This window comes from Pseudopodoces humilis, chromosome 8 (assembly GCF_049639895.1).
Source record: "Pseudopodoces humilis isolate 2021_Gansu_Grassland_sample_001 chromosome 8, ASM4963989v1, whole genome shotgun sequence".
Classification (NCBI taxonomy): domain Eukaryota; kingdom Metazoa; phylum Chordata; class Aves; order Passeriformes; family Paridae; genus Pseudopodoces; species Pseudopodoces humilis.
The window spans coordinates 27,490,662-27,505,896 of NC_142207.1; positions in this window are offsets into that span (position 1 = coordinate 27,490,662).

The following is a 15,235-nucleotide window of genomic DNA, read 5'->3' on the forward strand; positions in this document are numbered from 1 at the left end:
AGGAATGTTTTTTACACGTGGATGGAAATAATTTAAGTCACATAAAGCAGCCTAGATATGCTCTGCTATGTGTGGGTTTTGTCCTTGTCAAATAGAGAAAAGAAGACTTTGACCTCCTTAGGAACAAAAGGAGAGGGTTTTCTTTATGAGAAATACTCTTTAGTGATTAAGAACAAGTCTCTCACTGTGTTAATTCACAGAGTCTATGCTTATTAATGTTCAATTGTTGATTAAAAGCATTGTTTGTGATTAATGCCTGTCACTGATGTTTGCATGTGATGATGATATTTCATCAGAAAAGATAATACTGTTAATAAATTGCAGCCCTGAGAAATAAGCAGAAGGGTAAGTGCCACACAGAGGCCATCGATCACACACATGCTGCTGGGTGCTAAGCTGGACTCCTGAATATCATCCCTGAGCTTGCTCACAGAGGCAGTGGAAGAGGCACAAGGGGGAACACAGAGCTGACAGGGTCCCAATAGCAGTCCTCTGGTGGTAGGACTTCAGGGGTGAACACCATGGTTACCTGAGCTGAAAAACATGAGCAGGTCTGCGCTGCTTCTCAGTGGCCTTTAGGAGAATGTATTTGACTTTTCCCTAAGGTTTTACAACTCTGCCTTGACACTTTTGAAAGACTTTTTAAGATTCATGATAATTTGAGGCAGTGCTGTCCCTGACCATGCTTGTGTTTCAGCCTGTAGTGTAGCTGTGCATCTTCTCTGTATTGTATTCACAGCTTGACTGTGGGTTCCTGAATGCTGAAGGGAATTTGCACTTCTCAGCTCCCTCAGCCTCAAGCAAAATCATGGGTTTGAGGTGAAGTTCTCCAAAAACCTCCCATAAGAATAATGCAAAAGACAGCTGGAATTCTCTCATCTGAGGTGGCTGCTTCTTGGCTGGATGAGATGCAAAAATTGTCTACTTTACCGACTGTCAGAGGAATTAAAGGCATGAAGTCATACTCAGCAAAAGAGAGTTGTCTTCAGCAATAGGGTTATCTTTGTACCTACAGTTGTCTTCAACAAGTCAACAAGTGATTGCAGGAAAGGTGTTTAAAGGGGAAGAAAAAAAAAAGGCAAACAGAAAAGAATTTGTAGCTGGGTAAAATTATTCCACTTGCTGTAGCATAATAGTTCTATATGTATGTATTGCATTTTACTATTAGGTCAGTGTTGTACCTGAAACAAATCCTGACTTCAACAGAGCAAAGTAATTTCAGTGACCTGGCTTTAGCCTCCAGGCTTAAATTTGTGCCAGGACTAATACCTGGCTGTTCAGAGAGGGTCAAAGTTGCTCCCTTTTAAAGCTAAACCAGCTAGTGCTGGTCCTATATGAAGTACAAAGCTGACCAGAAACAAGTAAAAGTTATGTATTCTTCCTAAAGGAGGTTTGAACTCCAAAGAGCATTTCTAGGAAGAAGCAGGTTCCTTCTGTTTAGTCCAGAATCTATTTTTTTACATCTCTTCTAAAGTTTTCCAGACAAATAAATTTTGCAAGAGGATCCCCCATAACAACTGAAAGGCCAAGAAGAAGCCAAGGGGATGAGAGAATGGGAGATAAGTATGATGGGTGAGGGAGCATTTTTTGCATTTTATGAAGCTCAGCTCTACTGTGAATTTTAAGTGGCCTTGCACAGGGAGTTGTTGAAAAGGCTGAAAGCAGAGTAAGCAGTATTAGTGGAACAGGACCTCTGTTCCTTTGAAGAAGCTTCTCATCCACCTTCACAGATGCTCTGTGGAATTCCATTTACACCACTAGGAATCAGTACTCTCTGAGGGCAATTTAATATTCAATACACCTGAAAATAGATCTTGAAAGGTCCAATGCAAGGTAGGACTCTCCCATGGTGAAAAAGGATCCTTGAAAAACAATACTGAAAGTGTAGCACTTTTTCAGAGAGTTCCCAGGTCCAGGTTCCCCAGCCAAGGCACTCTAACGTCTCTGGCTCAGATTTGTCCAACAGCAGATTATTTTATAAGCTCTAGAATCTGAGTGTTTAGATAGTCTTCAAATATTGCAAGTTCTCTGACATCAAGCTGTTCATTCCAGGAGAAATAGTCTATATCTATGGGAAGTGTGATGCCATGTTTCCACCTAGGAAAAGAAATATTTTTCGCCTCCTGCCAGTCAGGATGCTGATGTAGCACCCTGCACTAAGCTGTGGCCAGTTCTGAGCCATCATAGATGGACTCCACTGAAGTTTTTTGCATTAATTTTTAATAGGTTTGTTGAAAGAAGAAAGAAAATTGTTTCAATTAACTTTCACTTTTGCTTTTCCAGAACTTACTACTGAAATTCCAATGGAAGGTCCTTTTGTGAGTTATGTCTATTAAACATTCACTTCTCACTGAGTGTCAAGTGGAGGTTTCCATCCTCACATTGACAGATCATTCTCAATACAAAGCCCTGCTTTTCTTGGAAACCTGTATCAAAAGAAGTAGGACACAATCAGCCTCATGTCCTTAGAAGTCTTGCCCTGTTTAGAAATTCTCGGTGTGCTTTGCATTCTTTGCTTTGCATTCACCCTTTAAGTGTCTCTGCTCTCTTTGATTTGACCCACCTAATTTTTGGTGCTCCAGATTCAGTCAGGTCTCAGTTTTATTGACAAGAAGGTGCTCCTTGGAGGCTTCATCTGCAGCTCAGATCAGTCAGTAAAAGAGCCCTTGTTGACTCCAGCAGATGCGGGATGAGATCTTGAGCGTCTTTTGCTCCATTATCTTTGGCGTCTACTACATAGGGTGCACAGCTTGCAAGCATTCCAGAGCTTCTGAATTTTCCCAGCATCTGCATTCCAGATAACCAAGTGTGTACTTCTTAAAAAAAAATAAAATAAAAATGGTGCCTATAAACCATCCTGGAAGTTTACATTACATCAAAGTTCAGGCAAACACATAACTGTTTCTTTCTGCTTCCAATCTTTCATGCACACTTCTAGGTTATCCTTTCTGTTTTGGGAAAACCTTTAAATATGATTTGGGGTATCATAAAACAACCTAGCTGACTGGGACAGAGATAGTGTGCCCTTTCTGAAAAAAACATTGTGTCTATTTAGATATTATGCTTTAGCTTGTTAGTCAAAAATCTGTCACACACAGCATTTTTTGTGTGTGTGTGTGCGTGTGTGTGTGGGAAAATACAATACAGATTTTGAAGTTTAAAAAAGTCTGGCAAATTACAAATTAGGATAATAATTCATGGGAGTAATAAAATATCAGACTTTTATTGCACTATTGAGAAGGGCATTAAAAAGCATCTGGGAACTTGAGGTTTGGAAAGATGGGCTTTGAAAGACTTGGTGGGTTAAATATTAATGTAGAAAATATGGCATCTGTAAATGCCTGGAAATATGCTAATAGGGCTTGATTCAGTGAAGGATTAAGCATTCCTTTGGGGTGCTGAGTGCCTCCAGGAGCTCCTGCTGACAAAGGGAGCTGAAGGACCTCAATATCTCCTAAAAGCCTGTGGTGCCTGAGAGAGCTGTGCTTGTATGGATCGTGCTGAGAGCTTTTGGTGTCAGCTAGACCAGCCAAGGGGGGCATGGCAAAGTGAGAGTCACCCACGCAGTGGATATGCCCCAGCACAGCATTTTGCCAGGCCAGCCTGGGCCCCAGCCTGCCAGGAACAAGCAGCAGAGCCACCCCACACAGCATGAACTGGCATGGAGCTGTGGGCCATGGGAAGCTGGGAGTGAGGGAGGAAACAGAGGCTGTGCGTCTCCCATGACCTGTAATCCAGTACCTTCTGGCTGCCAGGCTGAAGGCAATTCCCTGCCAGTTTTCTGTGGTAAGCTACAGAAATACTGGCCAGAAATGTTGCTGTGCCCCAGAGTGGTGTGAATGGGAGATGTCTTCTTCTGGGACCAGCAGGGCTGGAGAAAGAGATCCTCACATTTTTTCCATTTTTTTTAAGTCTGGGTAGCAGCTGCGGTTATCCTTCCATAAAGTCGTCTTCTCTTTTCACCTTAATTTTAGTTTTATTTTTCAGTCTGTTGTTTGTTTAGATGCAATGGTCTCAGGAGAACTGAAATCCTCACTCATCAGCCTTTTATTGTTTGTGCTGGGGAAACCAGCCCTTGTTAGCAGTGCAAACCTCCAGAGGCGTGTGCTTTTCATGCTGTTTTTCAACACGGAGAACCAGTCTGTGTGACTTACTGTCCTTTTGAAGACTCTGTCAGTGTGAGGGAGACTGGTGAACTGGGACAAGCCACTTTTCTGCTTCAGACACCACTTCCTACTTGCAGTGGGTTGCTACAGCTTTCCACCTTGCTGCAGCAGCGGCAGGTTGCTCACCACTGTGTGAGGACTGCACTCTGCTCTTGAAACATCTTGATTTTATGCACATGACTATTTTTCATACCCTTCTCTCACTCTCCCCCCAGACCTACGTGGTCTTTTGATTGCTGGAGGAGTTACTGTGCCATGTGCTCCCTTTTGCCTACATGCAGCAGCAGAGCTGTGGTGCTGCTCAGGGGTGGTGGGTCCTCAGGCTGCACTGGTCACCATCGAGCTGGGAAAGCAGAGCTGTCCCTTCCTCAGCCATCCAGGGGTGCCAGCACTGTCGGTGCAAGGTGCTGGGAGAGCCTTGGTGCTGCCATTGGCCTTTGTTAGCACTTGTCACGGAGCAGAGCTGTGAGGGGTCTGTGCATTGCCTTTCCTGAGACAGAACAAATATGTCTCAGCTTTCTGGCATTGATTTTTGACAAAGGATTCAAGAAACTGCAGCTGTGCTGGCTTTCTTGTACCCTCCCCCACTTTATTACAATGTGTGTTGTTCTGAAATACTCAATTCAGCTATAAACAATCTACTCTATCAACAACATGCTTTTGCACTTTTTGAAATGGTGCTTTGAGGCAGATAAATGAAAGTAAGTATGGCAGCTTGCCAGTAAAAATCCTGCAAACTGTATCATCACAGGGGCACTGACTAAGACAGCACATTATTTTATTTACTGTGGAAACTGAAAATCCATTTCTGCCCATACAATAGCTGTTTATTTCATCTTTGCTTCATGTTTGTTCTAATCTTTCTTGACACTTCTAGATAGTAATGGTTCACAAGCTGTTCAGATCAGTGCTTGCAGGGCTCCATCAGCCAGCACTTCCTTCTGGGTTTAGAAGGCCAGCACTCTCTTTGCTGGTGTGTGCCCACTGGCCAACAGCAAGGGAACCTGCCCAAGCCCTGGACACAGGCAAAGTACTGGGGAGGTCCTACAACTCCCTGAATGCATCCCCTGGCTTCAACTAGCGGACTCATCTCTACCAGCCAAAGTGTACAGGGAAGCTTGTACTGCAAATGCATTACAGTGGGTTGACCTGGACAAAGGAGTTCCTCGGGATTTGAGTTTTCCTTTCTGAGCATTCAGTCTGTCAGATGTTTATGTTGCCAGCTGTCTAAATGACATCACACTATCCATACTGGACAAAATGATTCTGAGATGCAGAAAGATGAGGTGACAGGGTGGCCAGCACATTCCTGCTAAAACCTGCTGGATTCAGATTAGCCTAGGTGATTTCTTAATCTGGGCAATGTGTCCTCTGACAGTGTGATGCCATGTTCCCCAGCTCCTGCTTGGGTAGAGCAGCTCCTCCCACACCGCTCATCACAATGGCTTGGAGATGGGAGAAAACCAGGCTGGGGAAGAATGTTGAAACCATTTCAAAAACCTCTGGAGAGAAAATGAGTAATATTTTGTTTTCATGAATGGTTTTACTGAAATTTAGGGAAAATAATTGCAGTTGAAAGATCTCAGTTTTTGTTGTTCTATTCTTTCTTTTCTATCTGTTTTCATACACTTCCCATTGAATGTACTTCCTCCTTTTCATCTCCACCCTCTCCTTTGTTACCCTTTACCACATACCCCACTATAGAAAGGTGCAGAGAGAGCAGAAGGGAAATAAAATATATAATAAAGAAAAGATAAAAAACATTTCAAATTCCTTTTCCAGATCCAGAGAAAACAAGTTTTATTAACTTTCAGATCTTAATGACAGCATTCTGTGACCAAAAATCAGCTGAAAAATATTCTAAGGAGCTACAATTTAACTTATATGTGGTTACCTAGCTACTTCTGGGGAATTCTATTTTATCCTTTTAGCCAAAGGATCTACCAAATTCATTTTGCCCTGGGAATTTCTCCCCTGAGATATCCCTTATAGCCCATCATTCTGAATTATAGGAAACTCTTGAACAGCCTTTTTCTGTTGTGTGGTTGGCCATATTTCATAAGTTTATCCAGAGCACAGTCTCTTTCTATGTCCTCTTTTTGTCTTTGAGGGTGTTTGTTAAGGTGTAATGGAGTTTCATGCATGATTTTATTTCAGTCCTGGTTACTTAAGAGAAAGCACTTGTATGGAAAGAGATGCATTAGAGGTCAAATGGTAGCCAAAGCATCTCTGTATCCTGAAGCAGGGGAAACACAGAACTTCACCATACCTAGAAATTCTATTGAGTAAACAAAACAAACCTCTTTTAAAGCTACTGCCTCTGGCCCAGAAACAGAAGCCCTTTGATGCTTATGGTAGAGCTGAGAATCACAAGCAGAGAGGCTGGTAACAGTCCTGTTGTGCCCCTGGGGCAGTGCTAATGAGGATTTGGCAGTGGAAAGGCAAAAAAGCTGTGTATGGCATGAGATGAGGTTGCTGGGCTGGAGGAAGGCAGCCTCTGGCAGAAGAGGGATAGCTAAGAATGAATTAATAAAAATTACAGTTTGGGGAGAGGGGTCCCTTTACAACTGCAGATTTGGCCCTGCTTTTACATGTTTCTTCTAAGTTCCAAGCAAAAAAGGCTAACACAATTTGCTGTTTGAGAATAACCTGCAAGCTGAACATGCAGGATTGATAAGCATTTTCAAATGGTTCCAGGCAGATAGGTAGGTGGTGTTCTCCATTCTGCCAAATTCAGAATATACCCAAGTGCCTGCATTTCTGTCTGGTTTATCTTACCTTGAATCAATTCCAAATAAACGAGAACTGACAATTACACACATGCACTGTTACACTTCAGACCCACAGGTGTACTTGCAAATCAGCCTAGGGGACTGAAATACGTGTCTTTGATTAATTTTAGTGGTAAAATGTCCAAATCCCTTACTCAGTCTTGCAGTGCTCACATGCAAGTATCAGCCACACTCCATATTTTTGGTTCTTCATATTTTTATCTGCAGATAAACACAGTCTTAACCCTTGGAACTCTGTACTGCTTAAACCCCAGGGCAGACAGGATTGTTTTGGTAAGATTTGCCCTAATAGCCCACGGTCTAGTCATTACATGAGTTTATTTCTCAAATGGCTGGTAATGTTTGACAGCTGCAGGGCTGGGGCAAAGCTGTTGTGTGCACACAACTGTTGTGTCAGCAAATAGAAAATAATGGCATTAAAGTGTCTTGGTGAGTACAGCTTCTTTCCCACCAGGGCACTTAGTGCCATAGCCTACTTGGCATGGTGGTGTTTCATCAAAGATTGGACTTGATGATCTTGGAGGTCTTTTCCAACCTTACTGATTCTATGATTCTATGCCAGAAAAAGAGCAGCTTGCAAGGAGTCATCATCTTTGGAGCAGTTCCTGTCTAGACGAGGTTCATGTTGCTTTGGCATGAGAACGGTTGTTTGCCACCATGTGATGCTCAAGTGTGTTCAGAGCTGGAAGGAAGCAGACAGGAGGGGCTAGGAAAAAAGCTTTAAGGAAATCCCACCAAAAATGCCCCAGGCCAGGAATGCCTTTGCTTGTGTTCTTACTGAAAAGCAAATGTTTTAGAAGATCTTTCTTCTGGCCTCATATATCAAACATGACCACATTTTATCCTCTCAAGTACTGACAGGATTTCCAGCTCTTTACAGAGGCTCAGAGAACTTCCACAGCAATGTGATCCTTAAAGAGACAAAAAAAGTAGCAAAAAAGCTGTGGACATTGTAAGATGTCAGTGTGAGCAGCAAATCAGTGTCACCTCTGCCTTTGCAGAGTATTCTGTGTCCTTTTGGATCAGAGCTGGTGAATGGCTACTGCCCTCTTCCTGCATTCAAATGTGCAGCAAACCACTGTTAGATATTCCCATAATGAAATGTCTGAGTCTTTTGTTTGCTTTCCATTTTCCTATTGCTTGTTTCTTGTCCAGAATGTCCCATGCCTTATTAATCAGAATTAGCTCTGCCAAACTACATACCCTCTGTCTCAGCTTCTGTACACTGTGACAAATGTCGCTGCATAGCAATCTGTGGTGTGGCTGTCCTGATGCAGGTGGAGGGACTCTCTCAGAGCTCACTTCTACCCATTGCCCCTCAGGAGGGATTCAAGCCCTCACTGGTGCCAGTTCTACCCTGAAACCTGCCAGTGCTGATTAATGAGGGTAGTGAGGCCTCTATATGGGCAGGGAGGAGAGGCAGAGCAGTCCTTTACATTGTGTGCTCCATGGAAACCTCCCTCTGCTCAGCCAGCCCAGAAGTCCAGAGGGCACTCCTGCCCTGCCCTGAGCTCACAGTTCTTCCCTTCAGCACAGCCATACCCTGCACATACCGTGGGGGAAGTGCTCGTGCTCCCTGTCAGCCAGGAGGTGCCTGCTTGCTCCAGCTGCTTGTGAGACCTTACCCCTGTAAAAGAGGCATTTGGCCTTACAGGTGTGTCCAAGGCTTGGGACCACAGCTGCTGGTTTACCACATAGACAGGCTCTTAGGAGACGAATCACCCACAACTGGGGCCATGGAAGGGGTGTGCTCTGAGTGACCTTGGACCCAAAAGAGGTCATCTGATGTCCCTTCAAGGGAATAATGGTTCTAGTTAATAGAGATCAGGGACACAAGAAGACATTTTCTTTGGAAAGCAATGTCAATTTAACCCATCTGGCCCCTCTTCCTCTGGAGAGTGATTGCTCCCTCATCCTGCAGTGGGAATTTGCTTCTAAACAGAACCAAAACAAAGCTGGATTTTCCATGCAACAGATACCAAATGTAACTGCTGGGGGAGAAAGCAGGTGGAGAGATTAGACATGCCTGGTGCTGACAGATAGCATGTTTGTGCCTAATACGTTGGAGAAATTGTTCAGAAACAATTCAGCCATGTGAAAATATGTCCCTTGTAATATTGCCAAGGTCAGAAAAACCTAAGGAGATCTGCTGAGTAAGTGCTGGTCCTGCAAGGAAAAACCATCTAGAAGCAGTGTGGTCGTATTGCTGAGGCAATTTTCCATCAGGGTCCTGTAGGGGCAGAGAGAGGAGCTCCTGCTGCTTTTCTCTATTCTTTCTGTTCAAAATGAAAAGTCCTGTATCAAGGTCCTGTATCAAAACTTTCAAGCCCACTTTGCTATTGGCTTTTCAATCACTTTCAGTCAAATCTAAAGACCCATACTGATCCAGAGAGGTTCATGAAGTGGGAGGGAGTTGAATCTCCTATGTGTCCTCTTTCCATGCTGTCTTCTTTTCCTTTTGCTCTCTTCTGAAACTAATGAGGTTTAATAACCTGTTTCATTCTTTCCCATCTAGGCCAGCTTGGGGAAGAGAGGGAGCATGGCTCTTCCTACATGTTGACATGTCCCTGCCTGGAAAGCCCATCTGCAAACATGTAAGAGGTGTGTGAGCCTTTTGGGGCAATCCTGGGGTGTACCAGGTGCAGAGGAAACAGCAGATGCTTTTATAGAAAAATGACATACAGGCAGGAATATATCTCCTCTGGAGTCCTCTCTTTCACTTCCCTAGAGATGTAATGAAAAAGACCAGTCCAATATCTGCTTGGAGAATTAGGCTGAAGGGAAGTAATAACCAGATGATCTTTCCAAGAAACTAAGAAATGCCATGGGTTAGATCTCTGTAATGTCCTGGCTGTGCACAGACAGCCAACAGGCCTTAGCTTTGTAAGCAGGGAGGAATTGAAGAGGCAAATAGTTTTGGGTTGGTGAAGACAATTTTTACTCCACACTCCGTCGCTCTCTCGGTAACGTCCAAGGAGATGTTTGTAGGGAAGGCAGCTCTGGAGATTGTCTGGGGCTATGTGAAAGAGGGGGAAAAAAAGATGAACTAGCAAAAAGTTAATTAAAACTCTTCTGATTATGAGGTGGAATTTAATACTTTAAAAAATGCAGTGCGACACATTGCAGCACTGCAGCTGAATTAATCATGAATGAGGATAGTAATTTTTAATTTTTGTGTGCATGAGAAAAACACTCAACAGATTTGACAATTAGAGCAGGGTAACAGCATTGCATGGCACAATGTGAAGTAGTTTTTCCCAGTGGTTTTTGAGAGGGAGCTAAACAGATGTGCTCAAATATTTACAAGTGCACAATATTCACATGCTTTTCAAATGCTGACCCTGCTGATTCGCAAAAGTCTGCTTCAATCTGGAGACCAACTACTGTGGTGACACAGGCTATTTATCATAGGTAACACAGCGGCACTACCGCCATCTCCCCATGAACCTGTGTGCACAGTTATCTCCTACTCTTCTGACACTGGTACACCACCTCAGCAACTCACCTGCATCACCAATTTGTCCCAACACAGTCCTGACAGCACACTGGGCCCTGCTGGCTCAGCCCCAGTCTGTGGGGTAGGAGTGGTTCCTGCATCACACCGCGACAAAGAGAAACAGGTTTGATTTCAGCCACAGCCATAAAACTCAGGGTAGTTCAGCTGAAGTGTCACAAGGGCAAAGCACTCCTGTAAGAGTCTAATATTACATGTTTACTCTGTGTAATTCAGCAGGGCTAGCCATCAATTATCTGCATCAAAGTGACCACCCAGATGCCCAGTGTATTTGGCCTCGTCTGTCACTTAGCTGTCCCCTGTCATGCTTCAGTTAAGAGCTGAGAATGCCAGTTAACATTATCCATAGCAGCAGCAGTGCAAGATGTTTCATTGCCTTGTTTTCTTCAAAGGGAGCCCAAAGAAAAGTCAGGTTTGTTCAGCACAAGCTGTAGCTGGGGAGGATTCAGGTAAGCCAGATGGCAGTGTCAGTGATGAATGGCACAGATACTGTAGGGCTATGCCTGCATATCCTAACTGGAAAAGCTGAGCTGCACTGTACCTCACTGAAATAGTGACTATTGCAGCAGTTGCTCTACACCGTTCAATTGGCTGTGTAATTACTTTCACAAATTAAACAAAAACAATGGTGAAAATATGTAAAATGTCACCTGGACTGAATTGTGGTTCAGATCCCAAGTGAAAATTAGTTTGGCAGCCTCCCCTCACATTCTAATCTGCTCAATTTCAGCCTGAACGCCTCTCTACTCTCAAGCCCAGACTGGTGTTGCAGGTCAGGCTTTAGATGTGGTGTGGGTGCTGCTGTGTGAGAAGCCCTACTTATCTGGCTCAAACCAGGATAATTAGTGCCCCATTTTTTTCAAGTCATCCCACTCATTCCATGCTTTGTATACTTTTTGTGATTTTTGTACTTTTTGTAGGTTTGTTGTGCCTGCTCTCCTGAGTTTCTGTACTGTGAAAAGCAAACATGCAGTGATGCACTTCTCTCATCAGGTCACATTTATTTTCCTTTAGCATTTAGCCCTGCAAGTGTGATAACTGCTCACTTAGTGAAGACAGACCAGGGTATGAGGAGGGGACAGATCGTCCACTTGCGGTTTTAGAAGTCAACAGGTCTCATCCATGATGACTTCTCTTCATTAAACTCAGGGTCACAGCAGGAAGTCAGACAAGCTGAACAACCTGCCCAGCTCTTTCCTCTCTCTCCGTGGTCCCCCATGCTCCTCAAACAGCAGTTAGTGGGGGATAAACTGACTGGGGCTCTACTCATTCCAAGGCATTTCAGGAAATCTGGTACACCTATCTTTCTTTCACTGCACTCTTGGTGGGACTGCACTTTGCTCTACTTTCCTTTTCTCCTTTTCCCGTGTGAATTGGTTACTGATGCAGCAGCCTGTGTTTAGGAGCTATGAGCAGCTGCTGCACCTGAAAAAATGCACCAAGAGACACTGACATGGACCTGCAGGCAGTAACTGCAACTGCTGTGATGAATCTCATGGGTTTTCAGGAACAGAGGTTGATTCACCCACTCTTGAGCGGGGAGACTAGTAAACTCTGGACTCTTGAGTCCCCATGGAAAATATTATTCTCATATTGCCTCAACAGTGTGTGTGAAGAGCTCTACCCAGTGTTAGCCACTGCCTGGTCCTAGAGCCACTGAATGGCTCGGTTTTCTCCTCTTCTATCAATTTAGATTGGAGACCTTTTATAAAGTAACAAATGAAGCATGGCTCTGTTTCAGACACACTCTTAAAAGCCAATATGCCTTAAATGCCAGTTACTATGTATCCTGAAAAGAATGGGCAGTTGTGAGTTAGTTGTCTTGGTTTTGGTTGACAGTGCTTCATGCAGAAAATGACCTCTCTGGATTCAACCTGAGGAGCAGACTAACCCAGATACCTATAGTACAAAATTCACTCTCAGTGAAATGGGGAAGTTTATGTACCAGTGAGAATCTGGATTGCCACAGCTGGATTCACCATCAGGCAGTCACAGAGAAACAGTGTGTTCTGTCAGGCAGGCTGGAGGAGCCCAGGCTTCTCATCAGATAGATGTGTAGTGCCTTTTAATACTTTTTAATAGTTTACAAAATTATGATAAGCTCTGCAAGGCCATTTAAAATGGATAATCTTCAAGTGGTACTAAGGACTAAAATGGGTCTGCCTTGTATGCCTTAATGGGCCCCTCACAGACTGTTCAACATTATCAAAAAGTGATTTTAAGAGTTTGTAATAAATATGTTCCTTTGGGGAAGATTAGGAAACAGGGTGGGATTTGCCATCCTTCTGCTACCTCCAAATTGCTGTGCTTTAACTGAATTAATTACAGTGGGTCTGCCTTGAACTCTGGAGTGCCAGTTCACTTCTGATCTATTGCTTAGTAAAGAGGCTTGTCCTTAGGGGAAATGTTTGTTCCAAAAGCCAGGGCTATTTAGTATTTGATTATCAGCCTAGGAGAAATTAGTCAAATAAGGCTCCAGCTTTGTGAACACTTATGTGCATGTTTAACCTTCCATTCCTAAGGAGTCCTTTAGATTTCAAGGTGCAATAAAATAAAGTGTGTCTGCAGAATTCTTATGGGGACCAGGGACCATGAGAGTTATTTATTCACAAACCAGAAGTGAATGACTTCATTCATAAAGTTTTCCTTGTGCAAGCTGTGCTTATCCTTTTCTAGTGTCCTACCTTGTCTTTGTTGCAAACCCAGTCTTTGTCCACACCACTTTCAAGGGCTGGGCCTGAAATGGCAGGGAGATTTGAGTGTATGAGTGAAACTGGATAAAATTACAGACATTGTCCTCTCTAAGCATTAATTTGTCATTTCACTCTTTCCTGACAAAGTTCATGTTCTTGGGCAACCAAGTTGTATCACCAGAGTGGTACAAAATCCACAATAATAATCCTTCCCTGTCAGCCTTCTGGGGTTTCTCTTTGCATATTGACTCCCTTGTACATCAGTTAAAGGATTTAAATTACAATTATGAAACTTGCCAATTTCATAAAATGTTGAAAGTTGAACAATTTCTTGTGGAGCACACCAGAAAACTTCTCATAACACCTACAGTCAATGTCTTGCCAGCAATGTGCTTCCTGCTGTTTTTGTCTGCCTAAAATGAACACACTAGAATTTATTGAAATCAATAAATTTAGGAGGTTTAGGAGGAAAATGTGGTTTCTTATGGTTTTACCAAATCTATTTGATGTTTGCCATTTTCGAAGCAGGTATTTACTCTTTTGGCTCCTCAGCCTGCTAAGCTTTGTGCTTTGAAGTCAGCATTCCCAGAGCTTCCATACTGACTAATTTCCCATTATTCTTCTTGCTCAGATACTGAGAACCTTTAAAAACTGTTTAAGGTCCATGTTTTCATGGACCTTGAGTGTGATTTGGAGGCCTCAGATCAGCCAGAGAGCTTTCAAAAAGCACAATACTTTTTGTATATCACCAAAGGATTCTGTATAAATGCAAGCTTCCCACAGTGATGTGTTGTGTGCACCCAGAGAACTCCATACTTAGCTCCAGCCATCTTTCTTGACTGACAGGTTATTTTAAGTTATTGTCACCCAAACAGATCTTGTGCACAGGATATGAATTTTCTTAATTTACTTAGCCATATGATTGCAAAATATCAACATGTAATGCAAGAGTAAAAAAGTGTTAATACAGTAATTTGTATTAACCCCTCAATATGATGATGCAAGAAATTGTCATCTGTATATCGAATTCACACTGAATTAAACCAAAATACATCATAAATAAAGCTTAGGGGCTTGAAAATGTATTGAATTGGTCTGGTGATGACTAATTTCAATGAATAATTGAGGGAAGGGCAAAGCTGGGGTTCCTGGGGCTGAAAACCTGCTAACCCTGTGCCATGGTCAATTGGTGTTGTCAGTTCACATGGCAAGAGGAGCACATAATCAGGCTGGGCAACCCCCTTGTTCCAAGTGTGGCTGCATTTGCTCTTTTTATTATGACTGCTTCCAAGTATGTAGTTCCAGTTTAACTGAGCCTAAAGATACACACTTCCTAAATTTCAGATTGTATACTTTGAGTTGGTGATCAGTGCTTAAACTCTGTTTAGGGGTTAAACTCTGACTCAAGAAACTGAAGTGGGCAAATGCTCCTATTACCTTCTGTATTTCACACCCTTAATCCTATTTTTAGGCATCCTGGTGAATCAGACCTACTAAGGAAAATGCTAAAGAATATATTTCACTTACATACATACAAATAATCCTATACCAACATTTGAAGGCCAGGGCTTTTTAGATCCAAGAATTTGCTGGATAACTCTAATGAGGTATGTACTGCTTTTACCCTACAGGACAGTGGTATTCGCATATTTTTGCCTGCAAGACCATGCTGGGTGACTGAAAGCATGTGTGGAATCTGGAACATTTATGGTGCAAACATCATTTCAGCATTCTCCTACGCAAGAGATGATGAAACTTCCAAAGATGAGAGCCTATGTAAATATGTGTTATCCATCAGCTAGGCAAACAGATGATGGACTGCTGTTTTTAGAAGCTCCAGATGATGGCCGTGATCCTGTAGTGCGATTATTGTGAACAGAGACATACATCTGCAACCCAATTCTTGCTCTGCAGATCCAGGACTCAACTTGAACAGAAAGAGTAAAGCACAAGAAACCTCATGGTTAATCATTGTAATGGAATACTGATAGTTGTCATTGGCTGAAAAAGAATTCAGACATTTCAGAGCCCTTGATGCACTTTGATCCTTTGGATGTTAAGCTCTGAAGC